This window comes from Bos grunniens, chromosome 27, assembly GCF_055505025.1.
Source record: "Bos grunniens cultivar Pamir isolate PY7600 chromosome 27, Bosgru_T2T1.0, whole genome shotgun sequence".
Classification (NCBI taxonomy): Eukaryota; Metazoa; Chordata; class Mammalia; order Artiodactyla; family Bovidae; genus Bos; species Bos grunniens.
Genome location: NC_141191.1, coordinates 35,350,660 through 35,369,736, shown reverse-complemented (window position 1 = coordinate 35,369,736; position 19,077 = coordinate 35,350,660). Strand labels below are relative to the sequence as shown.

The 19,077-nt window shown below is 49.1% G+C and overlaps 1 long non-coding RNA gene across 1 annotated transcript; it reads left to right on the top strand.

Moving 5' to 3' along the window:
- Nucleotides 1-661: 661 nt before the first annotated feature.
- On the top strand, nt 662-3,366 carry LOC147343785 (uncharacterized). Its single transcript, XR_015156218.1, has 3 exons — nt 662-1,191; nt 2,333-2,460; nt 3,051-3,366. It is a non-coding gene; the product is annotated as an uncharacterized LOC147343785 (long non-coding RNA).
- Nucleotides 3,367-19,077: the final 15,711 nt, after the last annotated feature.

Genomic DNA, 19,077 nt, shown 5'->3' with positions numbered 1-19,077 from the left:
GCAGGCATGCATTGCATGTAAATTACACTGCGATAAAGCTGATGAAAAGATTTTCATAATTTTTGGGCTTCCCAGGTGGCGCTAGCAGTAAAGAACCTGCCTGCCAATGCAGGAGACACAAGAGACGCGAGTTCCATCCCTGGGTCAGGAAGATTCCCTGCAGGAGGGCTCAGCAACCCACTCTAGCATTCTTACCTGGAGAATCCCATGGACAGAGGAGCCTAGCTGGCTACAGCCCACGAAGTCACAAAAGACTTGGAGAAGATTTAGCGACTAAACAACAACTTTCCTAAAAAGCAAAGGAAGATAAAGGAGATTGATGCCTTTTTTTTAGCCCCAGGACTGATCACTGCATGATTTGGGGGTATACCTTTTACAGAAACCCCACCGCATCCACAGTGCCTCAATTTCATCCTAGATGCAAAATGAATTTTTTCTGGATCCTGAAATCATCTTGAGGTCTTCAGAAGAGGTGTGGGAAACAGTCAAGGAAGCCTTCTATCATCTCAATAACCAGCAACAGTGAGATGGCCCCACCCCTCAGATGAAAGGGGAGGAAAACAGTCTCCTTAGAAAACATTTTTTAATTAAAAAATTTTATCAGAAACATTCACAGAAGGATTTTAGTCAAATGATGCAATAATTTTACGGCAATCATAACCATACTTTTGAAAGCCAGGGCTGATTACCAGGTGTATTAGAAATGGCCTTGGGGGAAACCTCTGTGCAAATATTCCTTTTTTAGTTTCATTTCAAAGACAACTTAAAAGGGAAAAGGGAGGGTGTCTGAAGCAGTAGAGTAGCAGTCATTTGCACCTGGACAGCCTATGTGTCATCTCAGAGTCTGGAGCATTTTCTGCACCGGTGGGAGTGCCCACGTGTGCCCAGGAAGCCCTGGGAGCCAGATGGAGGGGCGTGGCAGAGAGACGAGGTGCCTCTGCCAAGGTCACTGGGAAACACAGGTGGACTTGAGGGCTCCGCTCCCACCTGATTACAATCACTCGGCCTCTCGGCTCTGAATGGAGCACAGTCTTTGGGAGGTCCCTCCGAGCCTCAGGACCGCAACCTCTGCAGCCGAAGGGAAGCTGATGAGGCCCCAGCCAAGTTTCCTGAGCTCTTGCTATATGAACGGCACCAGTAGGCCTCCTGGAAGAGAATGAAGGTGGACACAATTCAGATCCTCCAACAAGGGTGAGGTTAACTCACAAAGACAAGTCTTTGGGAAGAGATGAGACCTGCCAATGAGGTGTTCAGACCTTTCTCTTGGCCTCCAAGCTGAGGTGGGAGCACACATGTTGTTGTTTAGTCGATAAGTCATGTTCGGCTCTTTTGCGACCCCATGGACTGGAGCCCGCCAGGCTCCTCTGTCCCATGGGATTCTCCAGATCGGAGTCCTGGAATGGGTTACCATTCCCTTCTCCAGGGGATCTTCCCTTGGCAGGCAGATTCCTTACCACTGTTGAGCCACCAGGGAAGCCCTGGGTATAGATGTAGACATGGAGTATTTCACAATGTCATCCTGCCCATCCTATATCCTGTCCAACTGGAGAACCCCTGCCTCTTCCCCATGACAGGCAAAGCCAGCTCGACGCTGGCTTTGAGCGTTGAGCGTTGGCCTCCAAGCTGTTGGCTGAAAACCAGACCCTTGCGGTCTCCTCCAAGAAATCCAGAAGGGACTTTGGATGGTGTGTTCCCATTCTGTTTGTGTTTTGCTGGTTTCCCGCCCCACCCGGTCCTCTTTTCCGCTCCCTCTTTCCTTCTTTTCCTTCCCGCAGAAGAAAAACACCACACTTAGACCTCAAGACAAGGAGAGCAGAGAAGCTTCTGGATCCTCACCCCACTTCCCTGAGCAGTTGGGGAAACCATGGTTCATGTTAGAGCTGAGCCAGGGCCTGTGCCCCGAGGAGGGTCCGTCTGACCAGGGCAGGACCCCAGGGTGGACCTGTTTGTCCCCATCCTCTGAGTGATCTGGACTAAAGGATGAGGCAAAGGTCAGCGGAAGGCAGTGGCCAGGGGGACCCACCAATCACCCACCACAGCAGTGTGGTCAGTGGCCAGCCTGGATTCTCTAGAACAGTTCCAGTTTCAAATACCCCGGTGACCCCATAAACCATCCAAATGGCCTGGAAATTATACCATTTCAGTGTCCAAACTACAGTTTCAAGACTGCCCCCTAGGTCTGGAATGGGTACAAAAATCTCTCATCGCCCAAATGTCCCAGCTGGGTTTTAGAAACCGTGATCACTGCGGCTCGGGACTGATGGGGAAAGGGTGAGCTGGGTCCTCATGCTCTCTCCCCAATCCCTGACATCTGTGCTCTCCTCCCACTCAGCACTGCCTGCTGCCCATCCCCTCCCACCTCCTGCTGGCCTCCCCTTGGAGGAAAGGAGGGATCTGGCAAGAGCACATGGAACCCAAGTATCTGAAGAGGATTGTAGGCTCTTCGCACCCTCACAAGAGGTGATGTCTTGGGACTAAGGGCATGTTCAGTCACTCAGTCGTATCCAACTCATTTTTGACCCCCCAGACTGTAAACTGCCAGGCTCCTCCATCCATGGGACTCTCCAGGCAAGAGTCCTGGAGTGGGTTGCCGTTTCCTCCTCCAGGGGATCTTCCAGACCCAGGGATCAAACCCTTGTCTCCTGCAGTGGCAGATGGATTCTTTACCGCTGAGCCACCTGGGAAGTCCCTTGAGACCAAAGGTTGACTCCTAATAAGGAATTAGGGGCTTAAGCAAGCTAATATGAGGGAAGGGAGAGAGGGAGACCCCTGGAGCCCCTTGAAGCTAAGTGGCTGCTACCTGTTCTGCTGTGGGCCAGCTTAAATCTCCCGCCTCTGAAGGGGATGGAGGAAACCGCAGCTGCCATGGTCGAAGGAGAGAGCAGGTGTCAGGAAGGTCTGAGCATCCTTCACTGAGCGGCCACACTCACTTCTGGGTGCAGGACCATGAGGCAGGAATACATACCGTGATGGCCGGACCCGAGGACCACTGGCTGCTGGCTACAAGCCTAAAGGGGACTCCTATATATTTTGTTGCACTTCTACCCCAGGGAAAACATGAAACTTGTCCACCAGAAAGCTGCACAGTGGCTGATACCAACAGGAAGTACTCGGTCCCTTGGGGCGCTGAACTACCCACCGTGATGGTCTCTATGTCACCGCAGTCGCAGTCACCAGGGACATGAATCACGGCCAGCCTGAGACTGTGGAAGCAGAGTGTGCTGTAGCTCATCATAGGAGTCCCACCCAGGACGCTGTCTCCCTTGGTCAGGGGAGTCTTGCGGGGATCCACCTAAAAGGTTCTGCCCAGGGCTGGAGGTCTAGGTCTTGAGCAGTTCCCCCAGTCCCTCCCTCCCCATGCTCGCTTCTCTTCACTCCCTGATGACAACTGTCTCCCTTCTGCTCTGCCTCCCGCAGCCTCAGTGAGGCTCTGCCTGCTGCCTTCCCAGTTGCCTGCTTGCTTTCATTCTCTCCTCTCTTTGTTCTCTGTACGGCAGATGATAAGTCAACTTCAGCCCTAAAATCCATCCTCTGGTTAAAAAAAAGGATGCATGACCATCTTGGAAGAAAGTCTCCACAGAAGGCTGTCTCACCCTCTGTTTTTTCCCTCCGACTTGTCCTCCTATGGGCCGATGCTTTCACACTTAGAAATTAATTTCTTTGACTTTGTTAAAATACAGATACGTGGAGAAAGGGAACAGCTATTTGTGTTTCAGAGCAAATGTACTTATTCCACGAGGAAACTTTGATAGAGAAAGAAAGAATCTGAGAGTTCCTTTGACAGGGAGATGCAGAATTGGAAAATAAAGGAGCTGGGAACAGTTAAGAGAGGCCCCAGAGAAAGAGGGAACAACTGGATAACAGAGAGATGGAAGGGGCCCAAGGCGCACTGTTCCTGTTTCAGAGCTTTGCACTTGCCAAGCAAGTCTGAGCCAGGTCTCAGATCAACAAGGGGAAAGGGGAGGGGTGTGATGGCACCAGTTCAGCCTCAGCCACAAAGGCCTCCTTTAGGCCAGAGACTGTGTTCAGTTCAGCTCAGTTCAGTCGCTGAGTCATGTCCAACTCTTTGCAACCCCGTGGACTGCAGGGCCTCCCTGTCCATCACCAACTCCGGGAGTTTACCCAAACCCATGTCCATTGAGTCAGTGATGCCATCCAACCATCTCATCCTCTGTCGTCCCCTTCTCCTCCCGCCTTCAATCTTTCCCAGCATCAGGGTCTTTTCCAATGAGTCAGTTCTTCGCATCAGGTGGCCAAAGTATTGGAGTTTCAGCTTCAACATCAGTCCTTCCAATGAACACCTAGGACTGATCTCCTTTAGGATGGACTGGTTGGATCTCCTTGCAGTCCAAGGGACTCTCAAGAGTCTTCTCTAACACCACAGTTCAAAAGCATCAATTCTTCGATGCTCAGCTTTCTTTATACGCCAACTCTCACATCCACATATGACTACTGGAAAAACCATAGTCTTGACTAGGTAGACCTTTGTTGGCAAAGTAATGTCTCTGCTTTTTAATATGCTGTCTAGATTGACTATGTAGGCACCAGTAATGCAAAGACCCAGCTCCTGCCTTCAAGGAGCTCACCAACTCATGGGAAGAAGCAGAAAGGCATCAACATTTGAGAGTGCTTCAGCTGAGCGATGTACACAGGGGAGGAGCCTGGGGAACGGGAAGGATCGGCTCATAGGCTATTAACAGACAAGTAAGAAGGAATCTAACAGCAGAGGGAAAGGAATACCTGGCAGAGGGAGCAGCCTAAGCAAAGTCTCATGAACATGACTTCCATGGTGTCCAGTGGCTAAGACTCACTCCCAATGCAGGGCACATGGTTTGAATCCCTGGTTGAGGAACAAAAATCCCACATGTTGTCAAAAAAGCAGAGTTCTGTGTGTTTGGAAAATAGAATCCTTAAGATGATGGGAGATGGGGCAGGAAAACTGCTTGGCCATCAGAGCGCCAAAGGGCATGCCCAGATGCGTAAGCTTTCTTAGAAAAGCAGTGAGAGGAGCTCTTGATGAGTTAAACAGGGGCCTGTAGGGGGTGGGAGGGAGGCTCAAGACGGAGGGGATATATGTACACATATAGCTGATTCACTTTGTCGTACAGTAGAAACTAACACAACTTTGTAAAGCAACTATACTCCAATAATAAAATAAAAATAATAAATAAATAAAATAAAAGCAGGGGCCTACAAGGGCAGTTTGTTTCTGGACGATCATCTGAAAGCAAGCAGATGGTAGAGAAGGGAATGAGACCAGAGATAAGGCCATTCAGGAGGTGCTGGTAATAGGGGGACAGGAAGAACTGGCCCAAAGCAGGGGCAGAGGGCCTGGAGGAAGATTGGAAGCAGCACCTATGAGACCTGGGAGCGGCACAAGGCCAGAGGGATTGTAAGGAGATAACAAAATGATGCCTGGATTTCTGGTAGGGCCACTGGTGAATGGTTAACTATCCACAGAGAGAGGAACGCAGGGGAGTCATCCAGGGCGGAGGTCCGATAGTCTGGATGTAAGTATAGCCTCGCTAGGTCAACATTCTATTTGAAAATCCCTTCAATTATCCATAAAGTCCAGTTGCTTTGGTTGAATTAGATGAAGTTCCAGGACCTTGCTCACATGATCATTAAATCCCAGAATTGTACTCAGCATAGAGCTATAACTCATGGCATGAAAAACACAAGGAACCTGCCTCTCTATGGAATAGAAGAGTCATGTCCTCACCATGGGGCTGTCAGCCATGGGTAGGATGGCTGGCAGGTACCTCACATGCCATTTAAGTCAGAGTTTCTCAACCAAGGCTGAGTGTTGTATCTACCGGGGGAGGTTGGAGATGATGGCTGAGTCCCGCACGCAGAGGTTCTGACTTAACTCTGGAGCACAGCCTGGGGATCTGAATTATCAAAAGCTCCTGGGAAACTCTAAAGTGCAGACACAGTTGAGAGTCTCTGATTTAGATCGTTCTCTCTCCTTCCCAGTGTATTTGAATTCCCCTTCCCTAGAAGCTCAAACGGTAAAGAAGCTGCCCGCAATGCTGGAGACCAAGGTTTGATCCCTGGGTCGGGAAGATCCGCTGGAGAAGGAAATGGCAACCCGCTCCAGTATTCTTGCTGGGAGAATTCCATGGACAGAGGAGCCTGGCGGACTACAGTCCATGGGGTCACAAAGAGTCAGACACAACTGAGCAACTAACACTTTCAAAGCTCAATGAGCCAGGTCATTGTGGGACCGATGGTGACTAGCAGAGGCTCAGACAGTGACATCCTTGGCCCGCCCCTGATAGTCCCTCTGGATCTCAAAGTAAATGTTTATCCAGGCAGCCCCGGGTCCGGCAGCGGCTGCTGATTGCTGGGTACACTTGCTGGGATGGGGCAGAGGCTCTTCCAGACACTGGTTCCAGACAGCTTGGCTCTGAAACACAAACAAACAAAAAATAGTCCCTCTGCCTCTCAACCTGTTCTGCACTGGGGAGGTGCTGGGGTGGGGATCAGGGGAAGATTTCAAACCAGGGCAACATTTACTAGGCTTTTCCAACCTGTGCTAGAGTAGTTATTACTGCAAATAACCATTTGGGCGGCCACGAGTCTGTAATTTCAACCTCTGAAGCAGCATGTTCTCAGAGCCCTGGGTATCTCATTTCGGTGATGCAACGAGGAAGATCCAGGGACAGGACAAAAGGCAAGTCTCACCGCTCCCCCCAACCTCTCCCAGCTGCTGGCACCACGACCACCAGGTTATTCAAAATCGGGCTCCAAGATTTTACAAGGAGGATCCTTCAGAGTCCAGGCTGGAGCTTAATTCGTCTTTTTCTTGCCATATCTGCATTTGTTGTTGTTCAGTCACTAAGTCGTGTCCGACTCTTTGTGACCCCATGGACTGTAGCCCGCCAGGCTCCTCTGTCCATGGGATTATCCTGGCAAGAATATTGGAGTGGGTTGCCATTTCCTTCTCCAGGGGATCTTCCTGACCCAGGGAATTGAACTTATGTCTCCTGTTATCTCCTGAATTCTTTAACACTGAGCCATCAGGGAAGCCCCATTTCCACATACCTTCCCCTTTAAATGGTCCTAGTTTCTCTGAGTATCTTCCCTGGAGCATCTCTGAAGCTCTAATCCCAGTGAACCTTGATCCATCAGAGGCAATGGAGACTGAGTCAGTTTATCCATGAGTCCACAGCGCAGCCTCCTTGCTCAGCAACCAGAGCAGAAAAGCCACACACGTCCAGAGTGGAGCCCACCAAACATAGCAGAGACCCCCTTCAGCCACTCGGTTCTTCCCTGACCCCTTGGGTATCAGTAGGGCATCCCCATGAGAGCCCAGAGGAAAATAAAGGTACATAGTCTTAGTTTTGTGGGGAAGAAGGGTATATACCAGTCCCAGCCTTGGGGACACTTTAATCCAATCAGTGTTCATCAAGCGCAGGGCAGAGAAGGCTTTAGACATCAGATGAAAATCCGAACTTTGGGGGGCCCCTGGGTTGACCCCAAATTCCTAGAGCTGCAGCTTTCCTAGGACTGCTTTAATCCGCTGTGAAGGCACCTCTTTAGTGGGGGCCAGTTGTCCCCAGCCCACGAGTGACCCAGGACAGGGGCTTCTGCCAGGGTGACTCGCCCCAGGCTCCCGGCTGACCAGCTCCTGTGTCCCTTGCTGGTGTGTCATATGGGTGACAGCCGGTCACCCTGAGATAAGGGTCTTCTTTTTTTTTAAGGCAAACTATTTGTTCGTTTTCTCTGGCTGGGAAGCATGTGGGATCATAGTTCCCCAACCAGGGATTGAACCCACACACCATGCATTAGAGTGTGGAGCTGTAAACACTGGATCACCAGGGAAGTCCTGAGACAAGTGTCATCCAACCTGAGGATGAGGCACAAGGGTTTTCATCCTTCTCTTGGGGATCCCCCAGATGTGCAGTGGCTTCTGCAGGTGGCTATGAAATTCTCAAAAACCAAAGTCATTTGAATTCATTTTCATCTTTTTAAAGCAATCAATGCAGTATCAGAAAGTCCTCTGGGCGAGCCAAGGGGATGGAGAGCCGTCACAAATTTGACAGATTCCTCCTTGTCTTAGTCGTCACATTTGATGGACAAATTCACATAATTCCTTCATTTCAACAAACACCCAGCAGGCGCCCGGTTCTGTGAGGTGACCCCCTCCCTGCAGGCAGGAATCCGGCAGGGCCCTGGCCCGGCAAGGTCTCAGTTGCGGTTTAGGAGGCAGGTGATCGTCAGAGTGTGTGAACAACAGTGTGTGTGAAAAATAGTGTGTGACGACTAACAGAGGGGCGGCCCGCACGGGGGGCTAACACTGCCGTGGGGTGTCAGGAAAATATGTGGGGAGATTGGGAGCAATTCACCAGGACCTGAAAATGAGAAGTGCGGGGAAGGATGGTGGGCTCAGAGCTGCAGAGCCATGGGGAAAGGCGGCCCCTTCGAGAGTCGGTTTCCACAGGCTGGACCTCACCCTGGGGGCCCGGCTGAGGTCAACCATAGGATGCTGGTGCTGTGCCCGGTCCAAGAGCTTTCCTGGCCCTTTCCCAGTGAGATTTCTTCTTCACTGCACGCTGGGTGGATGAACATATGTCTGATAAGCAGCGCCACGGGTATGTGGCCTTCAAAGTCACAGACGTCATCCTCTTTGGAAGGCTAAAAATAACTCTCCCATCTGCTGCCTCCATCTCACCTGCCCAGGCAGAAGGCAGCCAGGTGGGCCGCATCAGAAGCAGGACTTGGCAGAGGAGGGAGGACTCTGGCAGCTCCCCAGTTTGATCAACTATCCACCGACTTCCAAGAGTATCAGGAGGCAAGACTCTTGTCACATGAAGATATGAGCCCAGAGGACCGTCCAAAGGAGAGGAGAAGAGAGTGGGTGCTTACCGAGTGTCCACTCTCCATCGGCCCGGGGTCAGCCGCTTCATGGATGTTACCATCATCTCTGTTTAAAGAGGAACCCAGGCTGCCCATCCCACGACTGGAAGGTTTGAAGTCAACCCCATGCCCACCCCTGTGGGCACACACACCAGCCCCCACTCCAGCTTCCTGGTTCCCCGCTCTGCCCCCTCACCAGCACCATCTTGGCTGCTGGGTTTGGAAGGGCCTCATTCTGGGCTGCAAGCCCTCCTTTTCTCACAGCTGCTCCAGCAGGAGCTGTCAGCACTGGCCCACGCGGGAGTGGGTGTTTGCAAACGTTCAGAACGACCTTCCTTTAATGACAGTAGCATACGGATCCTTGAACAAGTAACACACGTCTGTATCCTTTTCCAAGAGATGCCCTCACTTGCCTGCATGAGACAAAGAGATATGGGATAGAAGATGCAGAGGTAAAAGAATCAGGTTTGGAAATTAACTCCTTGCACATTTAAAAAATGAAACTCACAGGAAGTTCCCTGGTAGTCCAGTGGATAGGTCTCGGTGTTTTCACTGACATGGCTGGGGTTCAAGCCCCGGTTGAGGAACTAAGATCCTCGAGGCTCGGCCAAAAAATAAAACAAATAAAATAAAATGAGATGTAGCTGGGCATTTGTATTTCTTTTTAAAAAAGAAATTAACAAATTCCTAACCCCTTATCCCACACACAAATATCCTCACGGAACCCTAGAGTCTGGGGTCCCTCAAGAGAGGACATGATGTCCATTTACTTCAATGCCTTAAACTGTCCACTGGTCTGTAACACACAGACCATCTCACCCATCAGGTCCTACATGGCACGCATTTCCCTTCTCACTTCTGCACCCGCCTCCAGCCAAGGCAATGGGAAGTTCTGATTCTGGTTCTCCAGACTCCTACCCCACTCAGAAAGCTCTGCCGTTAGCCCATTTCTCCTGAACCTTCAGTCCCAGTGATGCTACTGTTCATCTGCTTTTTAGAAATTATCATCCCCAAGTCATCTCTTTATGTTCAGTCTTCTTATCTCTCCAGTCTCCTAACTATGTCCTATTCAAGGACTTGAGCGTGAGCGTTCAGTCTGGTCTTTGACGTGAAATATGAAAGAAAGGTGAGCGAGACAAGTGCGTGTGTAACTACACGGAGGATGGAGGGCAGGATGGGAGAGGGGGTTGAAGCCAGCGAGTCTTGTGGGTGTGCTGAGGGGGTGGCAAGGGAGGCTGATCAGAGGCAAGAGCTAAAACTCTAGAGTTAGACTTCATTTTTCTCCTTACACTTCTGTTTGCTTTTCATTAAAATGGGTAAGTGATACCCAACAGAAAAAGTTAAAGGACTAACTATATGCGTAGAACTTTACTTCCATGACCTCACACTCTTAATCTTTTTTTTTTTCTTTCCTTAACAGGTGAAGAAATTGGCGCTTCAGTTCAGTTGCTCAGTCGTGTCCAACTCTTTGCAACCCTATGGACTGTAGCACTGGAAAAACCATAGCCTTGACTAGACGGACCTTTGTTGGCAAAGTAATGTCTCTGCTTTTTAATATGCTGTCTAGGTTGGTCATAACTTTCCTTCCAAGGAGTAAGCGTCTTTTAATTTCATGGCTGCAGTCACCATTTGCAGTGATTTTGGAGCCCCCCAAAATAAAGTCAGCCACTGTTTCCACTGTTTCCCCATCTATTTACCGTGAAGTGATGGGACCAGATGCCATCATCTTAGTTTTCTGAATGTTGAGCTTTAAGCCAATTTTTTCACTCTCCTCTTTCACTTTCATCAAGAGGCTCTTTAGTTCCTCTTCACTTTCTGCCATAAGGGTGGTGTCATCTGCGTATCTGAGGTTATTGAAATTTCTCCTGGCAATCTTGATTCCAGCTTGTGCTTCTTCCAGCCCAGCATTTCTCATGATGTACTCTGCATATAAGTTAAATAAGCAGGGTGACAATATACAGCCTTGATGTACTCCTTTTCCTATTTGGAACCAGTCTGTTGTTCCATGTCCAGTTCTAACTGTTGCTTCCTGACCTGCATATAGGTTTCTCAAGACGCAGGTCAGGTGGTCTGGTATTCCCATTTCCTTCAGAATTTTCCACAGTTTACTGTGATTAAAGATGATATAACTTGGAACTTCCTTGGTGGTCCAGTGGTTTAGAATCTGTCTTCCAACAGATGGGATGCGGGTTTGATCCCTGGCCGGAGAACTAGGATCCCACATGCCGCAGGACAACAAAGTCTGCGTGCTGTGACTAGAGAAGCCTGGGAGGTGAAATGGAGACCCAGAAAGTGAAGCAATCTGCCCAGAGACACGCAGATGGGAAACGGCAGAGCCGAGGTCCAAGCCCAGGCTGGTCTGCGTCTGCCACGCTTGCTTCTAGCCACTGCCGATGCTGCCCCCTCTGTACGTCTGATGTCCAATTGGCAGGAGCACCAGGTGCTTGCTTCAGAAACCACAGCTACTCAGGGAAGGAGTACACACCTCCCAGCCGCCATCCTCTCCAGGATAGAGATCCTTGCTCCTCTCCCAACAATCTCTCCCCACTCCCCTTTATTCCTGAATAGGCAGGTTGGTCCACATCCTGCCAGGTTAACTGTGACTCTATTATTGTCAGTGTTGCCATGCCCCAGAGAGGGCGGATGCAGTCCCCTTCAGAGGAAGGATCATTTATCCCCTTCAGATCTCTCTCCTCAGCTAGTGGGGCATTTAGTAAGTCCCTGATTAAAAACAGTCACCCCTGGTCTCAGTGGCAGGGGCCAGGGGGTGGGTAGGGGGCTTGGTTCCAGGATCCCTGAGGATACCAAAATCCAAGCATGCCCAGGTCCCTTATATAAAATGGCACAGTATTTGTGTATAGTCTATATACATCTTCCCTTACACTTTAAATAGTCTCTAGATTACTTAGAAAACCTAATAAAATGTAAATGCTATGTAAATAGTTGTAAATACAAAGTAAATACTATTGAAAATTCAAGTTTTGCTTTTTGGAGCTCTCTGGAATTTTTTTCTTCTTGCATATTTTCAATCTGCAGTTGGTTGAACCACGGATGGGAAGCCTACAGATACGGAGGGCAACTGTACTTCATGTTTGATGTACAGCCAAGACAAGGACTGATGGAGGGTGGGAGTGACTACATTTCTCAGAGCTTCTGTGGTTCACTGTGAGATCCTGACCTCTTGAAATGTGTCACTGGCAAACAGGCCACTGAGCAGCCTCTGAGTCCCAGGTGCCATTCAATTCTGAAGTCTCAGGGGACCCCAGGAGACTGCAGCAGAAGGGGGAGCCACATATATCATCCTCATGACATTTGTGTTGATTTTAAGTGTTTAGCTTTAATCACAAGTGTGCATGCATGTGTAGTCGTGTGCAACGCTTTGCGACCTCACAGACTGTAACCCACCAGGTTTTCTGTCCATAGGATTTTCCAGACAAGAATACTGGAGTGAGTTGCCATTTCCTTCTCCAGGGGATCTTCCCGACCCAGGAATCAAACCTGCATCTCTTGCATTGGTAAGTGGATTCTTTACCACTAGTGCCACCTGGGAAGCCCAAGTGGAGGTTTAACTTTTTTTAAAAAACCAATCTTTAGAAGTAATTTACATGAAAACATACGTCTATGCAAAATTCTGCAGATGACTGTTCATGGCAGCATTATTCAAAATAGTCAAAAGTGGAAACAATCCAAATGTACCTCAAATGATGAACTGATACATGAAGTGTGGTATCTCCATATAATGGAATATTATTGGGGGGAAAAAAGGAATGAAGCACTGATACATACTACAACATGAATGAACCTTGAAAATTATGCTAATTCAAAGGAGCTGGGCACAAAAGACTACAAACTGTAGGATTCCATTTATATGAAATATTCAGAGAGAGAAAAAGCAGAGTAGTAGTTGCCAGCAGCTAGGAGGAGATGCGGAAATGATAGCTATTGTGTGGGGGGTTTATCTGAGGGTGATGAAAAATGTTCTAAAATTGATCATGGTGACAACTGCACAACTCTAGGATATACTAAAAATCATTGAATTATACACTTCAAATGGGCGACTTTCTAGTATATGAATTATACCCCAATAAAGCTATTCCAAATACAAAATAATTTACAATGAACTGTTTCTTACAATTGATATTGATTCCAATTATGCCAATCACTGAGATGTCGTCTACTTCATGGTTACTCTACTTCACCTGTTTACTCTCAAATCAGCTACTTTTCAAGGGCATTTGCGGATTTTATTTTCCTTTCAAGCCCACAACAAAGGCACAAGGATTTTTTTTTTAAATCTGAGATCTTTTTATGATCAAAGTGATCCATTGTTAAAAATTCATACCATACAGAAATAGCATAATAAACATCAAACATCTACTCATAACCCCTTCCCCAAAGAGTGCCACTCTAATAGGTTGCTTGATAGCCTTCCTGAGCTTTAATGAATGTACAAACATAAATGTAATTTGCACGAACTTGATCATCCAAGTACACTGTTCTGAAACCAGCTTTTTTTCTTTGACAGCCTGTCATAGATGGCTTTCAACGACCAAACATTTTGATATACACCATCATTTTTAATACCTGCTTAATATTGTTGAATAGATAACCCCCAGTTATACTAGTCAGCTCCACGTTAATGGATATTTAAGCTGTTGTCATGTTTTTTCTATGCTAAATAAGCTACAAGACATTCACTGAGATATTAGGCTGGCCGAAAAGATCATTCAGGTGTTTTCCATAACATCTTACAGAAAAACCTGAACAGATTTTTTTGGCCAACCCAATACATTCCTAGAAATGGGAATGATCAGCCAAAGGAGTCACGTATTTTACAACTGGATGTCTATTCCTTGATCTCCTTCTAGAAAGGAGGCTAATTGGGACGATCCTGCATTAAAAAGTGTCTTTTAGACCTCAGCGACTGGAGCCAGGGGACTAGCAAGGGGCTCCATTTGGCTGTCCATCACTCCCCACCTGGAGTCAGAGATGAGGACATCACATCTTTTCACTTCTGGTGAATTTCCACAGGTGGAAACCAGCCAAATCCTTGAGTTATGGCCATTTTTTCCAGTTCTAAGATTCCAAGGATTTCCTCTTTCAATTTTTGGTAACCTCTTTGCTCACATAGTCCAAAGATTTCATGGTGATTTCCAAATTTAGACAAAATTCGTTATGTCTGAAAGTAATTGGAAGAAAGTTTAGGATCACAGACTGCACGAGATGTTAGTACCAACTAAGGATGAGTTCACAGAACTAGTTACAGCAAAAAGAATAACTCTTCAAGGTCCCAAAGAATCACTTGGTTTTTTGTGATCTTCTCCCCAAAAAAACTTATTTTCAGAACCAGGCATTTAGCTACAAGCCCTGACTGGCTTCCTAGCAAATTTTAAAGCCTACATCCCTTAAATAAACCCTACTTCTCTCAAGTGAAATAGAAGTTGCTGCCCTTCCCTCAAACATGCTGTATTTTCCTACATTGTGTCTTTGCCATTAATAATAAAAAGCTGGCACCATTTCCATCTACTATATGCCAGGCACTCTTCTACATGCTTTTGGTGGGGGGGGGGTATTTTAGGTAATTCAACGAGGCAGGTACTATTTCTCCCCATATACATGTAAGGAAAAATGAAGCTCAGAAAGGTTGAGTGACTTACCCAGAGTCACACAACTGCTCAGGGTCAAGCAGATCACATCATCCTAATTCCAACACTTCTGCTTTCAATCTCCCCCTCTGCATTGCTTGACACCCTCCACTCTCTCTGGCTCTCAACAATCTAAATCCCTCAAGAGGTACCTCAAATTCCATCTCTTCTGACAGGTCCCCACCTTCAACCCCATGGAAGTTCTTTCATCATTCTGAATTCTTACTGTCTGAACTCCGAGGGGCTTATTGTCCTCAACACAGTTTCTTCAGCAGCTTTCAAGCACCAGACTGCCAGATGTCCAGCCCCAGCCCCAGGTCTCAAGGAGGTGCGGCCAGGGTTGTGTCTGCCACTAGACTGCAGCCCATCGGAGGCAGATGTGACGGGTACCTCCCTGTATCTCTGGGAATGGCAGCCACCCAGGAGGCCCACAGCAGACATTTATGGGTTCACTGGTGAGTTGGGTGGATGATGGCAGTGCGAAGGGATGGCTGCTTTTCTCCCCCTGCCCCCAAATCAGGGCCTCTGAGTCTCTGCCTGTTCCTGTGACCCACTGTTCTGTGCATTCACCCCTTCCTGTTCTGAGGTGTTTCTCCTCTCACTGGGGAGGCAGCTCTGGCCAGATAATTTATCTCCATGCCCTGTCTTCTGCAGAGGGCGACGTGCAGCCTGGCAGGTGCCTGATAACAAATCCATTAAACCTCCGTCTCTTTTCCCAGTATGAGCTTCTGGGCACTCCAGAGTGTTTATCTTCCCTACCCAGCAGCCGGGTGGATGACAAGGGTCTCCTTCCACGTACAGCAAGTAGGAAAGAGACTGTACTTTGAGCCCCAAGTCACCTGAATGACACCCAAAAGACAGAACAACAGGAATTGTACCCTGTATGGCATCCCCTCCCCTGAGGACCAGGGTTGGGCTGAGATTACTAGAAAACCAAACCCTGATGTCCATCCCCTTTCTCCTTCCGATGGCTCCTCTGCCCTCACACACACACACACACACACACACACACACCCCTACACATACACAGACGGCCCCTCCTTCCCTGGACCCCCGACAAGAAAACTCAAAAGGGAACACAGGTGAGGGCAAAGCCAAGACTATGTCATCCAAGGGTCTGGGGTAAGTGGTACCTGCTCCCCGTGGTACAATTTGAGAGAATCAGGCAGAACTAACGCCTGGGCTTCCTGCCACCAGGACCTGAAAGTTATCCTTTAGGATTGTTGCCTGAGTTGGCCTCACAGTCTCCCTTTGGCTTTATGGCACGTGGAAGAATCCCCACATCTAGTTTTATGCTCTTCAGTCCTGAAGGGCTGATGCTAAAGCTGAAACTCCAATACTTTGGCCACATGATGTGAAGAACTAACTCATTAGAAAAGACCCTGATGCTAGGAAAGATTGAAGACAGGAGAAGCGGATAACAGAGGATGAGATGGTTGGACAGCAGCACTGACTCGATGGACATGAGTTTGAGTAAGCTCCAGGAGTTGGTGAAGGACAGGGAAGCCTGGCGTGCTGCAGTCCATGGGGTCTCAAAGAGTCGGACACAGCTGAGCAACTGAACTGAACTGGGGGCCATCTTGAGATTCCTAACAATTTTTAACGAGAGTGATCCTTTGTTTTCATTGTGGGCTGGGCCCCACAAATCATAAAAGCTGCTTCTATTGATCAGAAGGGAGCAAGATTCTTTAGAAAAGGATGAAGGATGGAACAGGGGGATGAAGGGGGAAGAGGGCAGGAGAGGGCTGAAGGGCTGTCCCTGAGAGCTGGGGGAGCTTCATGGGTTCCAATCAGACCCCAGAAGCTCAGGGAAGCTGAGGCTGGGCCACCCTGTGTCTTGCCCCTCCCCCATCAGCCTTTCCCAAGTCGCTGAAGCCGGCAGAGCACTGAGAGCTTCTGGGTCTCACCGTGGCCCCAGGAAGATGTCAGAAAGCACCCTCCCTCCTCGAAGGCAAACTAGTGCAGCCACTATGGAAAACAGTATGGAGGTTCCTTAAGAAACTAAAAAGAGAACTACCCTGTGATCCAGCAGCCCCACTGCTGGACATGTATCTGGAAAAGACAAAACCTCCAATTTGAAAAGATGTTCACCGCAGCCCTATTCACAATAGCTGAGACATGAAGCAACCCAAGTGGCCATCCAGAGATGACTGGATAAAGATGTGGCATATATCAATATATGCAATGGGATATTACTCCAGCCATAAAAAAAGAATGAAATGCTGCCATTTGCAGGAAACTGGATGGCCCTAGAGATAACCACACTAAGTCAGACAGAGAAAGACAAATGTCACACAACATCACTTCTGTGTGGAATCTTAAAAAATAATATACAAATATATGAAACAGAAACAGAATCACAGACATAGAAAACAAACTGATAGTTACCAAAGGGGAAGGTGGGGAGGGATCTATTAGAAGTATGGAGTTGGCAGGTACAAATCACTATACATAAAATAGATAAGCAACAAGGATTTACTGTATAGGGAACTATATTAAATATCTAATAATAACCCATAGAGGAAAATAATCTGAAAAATATATACATATCTCTAACTGAATCACTTTGCTGTACATCTGAAACTAACACAATATTGTAAGGCAACCATACTTCAATTGTTAAAAAAAAATCGTCCCCCTGCCTCCCGGCCCTGGGTGTGCACAGGGAGTGTGATGGTGGCTCCTCCTATATTTACACTCTTCTGTCCATCCCCCAGGCCCGGGGCTCAGCCTCCAGCTCCAAGTCCTTCTACAGGCCCAGAGCCACGGCAAGGCTGACTCTGAGCAATCCGCTGCAGTTTGCCAGGTGCCTTCAGCCACGGCAAACTGGGACTGGGAGCCCCTGACTCACTGGAGTTGAGCCCATGCCACAGAGAGCCTATTTAAGGCTCCCTGTGATCCAGAGCCTCGTTAGGGAGCAGAAAAGTCATGCCCAACCTCATCCCCAGCAGAAGCCCTGCCCCGTCCTCTGGGAAAATCAGCCCTTTATTAAAGCCGGGAGCTGGGCTCTGTGAGTGAGAGTGGGGACTTCTTTCAAGCAGGATCCAGGTCTTAGACTCCTGTGTATTCCAGGATCAAGCTCAGATCCCTGGTAGGAAAGAAGGAAAGATGCAGAAAGGGAAGGAGGGAAGGATGGATGGATGAGTTGGTCACCTAGGCCTGACTATTCAGAAGAGCACCTAGGAAACCCTCCTGTCTTCTAATCTCCAAAACAGCCTGTCAGATTCCACCAGTATTGCTGCATTTTGTAAGAACCTTTTGGCCTTGAGAAGCCCTACTAAAATTCAAATACTCCTGGAAATAAACTCTGTGAGCTTTCTTCCAGGGAGATAAAGGGTGGTGCTCGGAGTCTGGTGAAAGCAGAAAGAAGGCGGGGAGGAGGAGGGAACAGGGGCAGCAGTGACAAACACAACTGCCCCGGAGGGACACACCCGCGGCCACGGCGGGAGAGGCCCTGTGAGCTCACTGCTGCCTATAGCGCAGATGGATCCAAGTGGTTCCTGGGCCGCGGTTTGCTGACTTCTGCTTGTCCTAAGCTCCTTCGTGTCCCAGCTCCCTGAAGTCCAGGACCTGAATCCCTCTCCCCTCCTGAGCAACCCAAAAGCAGGGCCTCCCTTCACGGAGGGGAAGATCCAAAGCTACACAGTGGGTGGGAGCGCGGATGCTCCGGGAGCCCTGCCTCCCGGCCCCTCCGCCCAGCACCCCGCCAGCCCCGCTGAGCCCCCAGCCGAGGTGCTCGGAAACGGGGCCTCCCGCTTGGTCCCACCGCAGCAGGGGCAGCGGGAGGAGAACCTGGAGGGCCTGCTCCCGAACCCTCCCTGGAGACCCCATCTCGCTCCACAGGCTGTGACCTCGTTAAGGGGGCCTGCTGGAAAGCGGATTAGGCATCCCAGTGAGTTCCCGTCATGTGGTTATTATTATCCGCAGTTTTCATCAGAATTCGGAACCGGTGCCCTCTGGCCAGCTGCAGCTGCCCCCGGATCAGCTGATCAGCGTCAGCCCCCTACTGCGCCACCCCCTCCCCCCAGCCCTACCCACATTCCCCCTTTCAATCCATGTGGATTCATCAAGCACGTGGATTCATCAAGTACTCAGCCGGCAGTTATGCTATGCTAAGTCACTTCAGTCGTGTCCGACTCTGTGCGACCCCATAGACCGCAGCCCACCAGGCTCAGCCGTCCCTGGGATTCTCCAGGCAAGAACACCGGAGTGGGTTGCCATTTCCTTCTCCAATGCATGAAAGTGAAAAGTGAAAAGTGAAGTCGCTCAGTTGTGTCCGACTCTTAGCGACCCCATGGACTGCAGCCCACCAGGCTCCTCGGTCCATGGGATTTCCAGGCAAGAGTACTGGAGTGGGGTGCCATTGCCTTCTCCAAGCCGGCAGTTAGACCTGCCTAAAAGTGAAGTAGAGCCTCCCCACCAGAGAAGCCAGGATCAAGTGCTGGGGTGGGGGGGGGGGGTGGCTTCCCAAGAGGGTGTGGCCAGAGCAGAATGGAGCAGTGGGTGCTGGAGTAGCCAGAAATAAAGGCAGCCAGAGACTTTCTGCCTAAGCACTGGCCTCTGCTCCCCT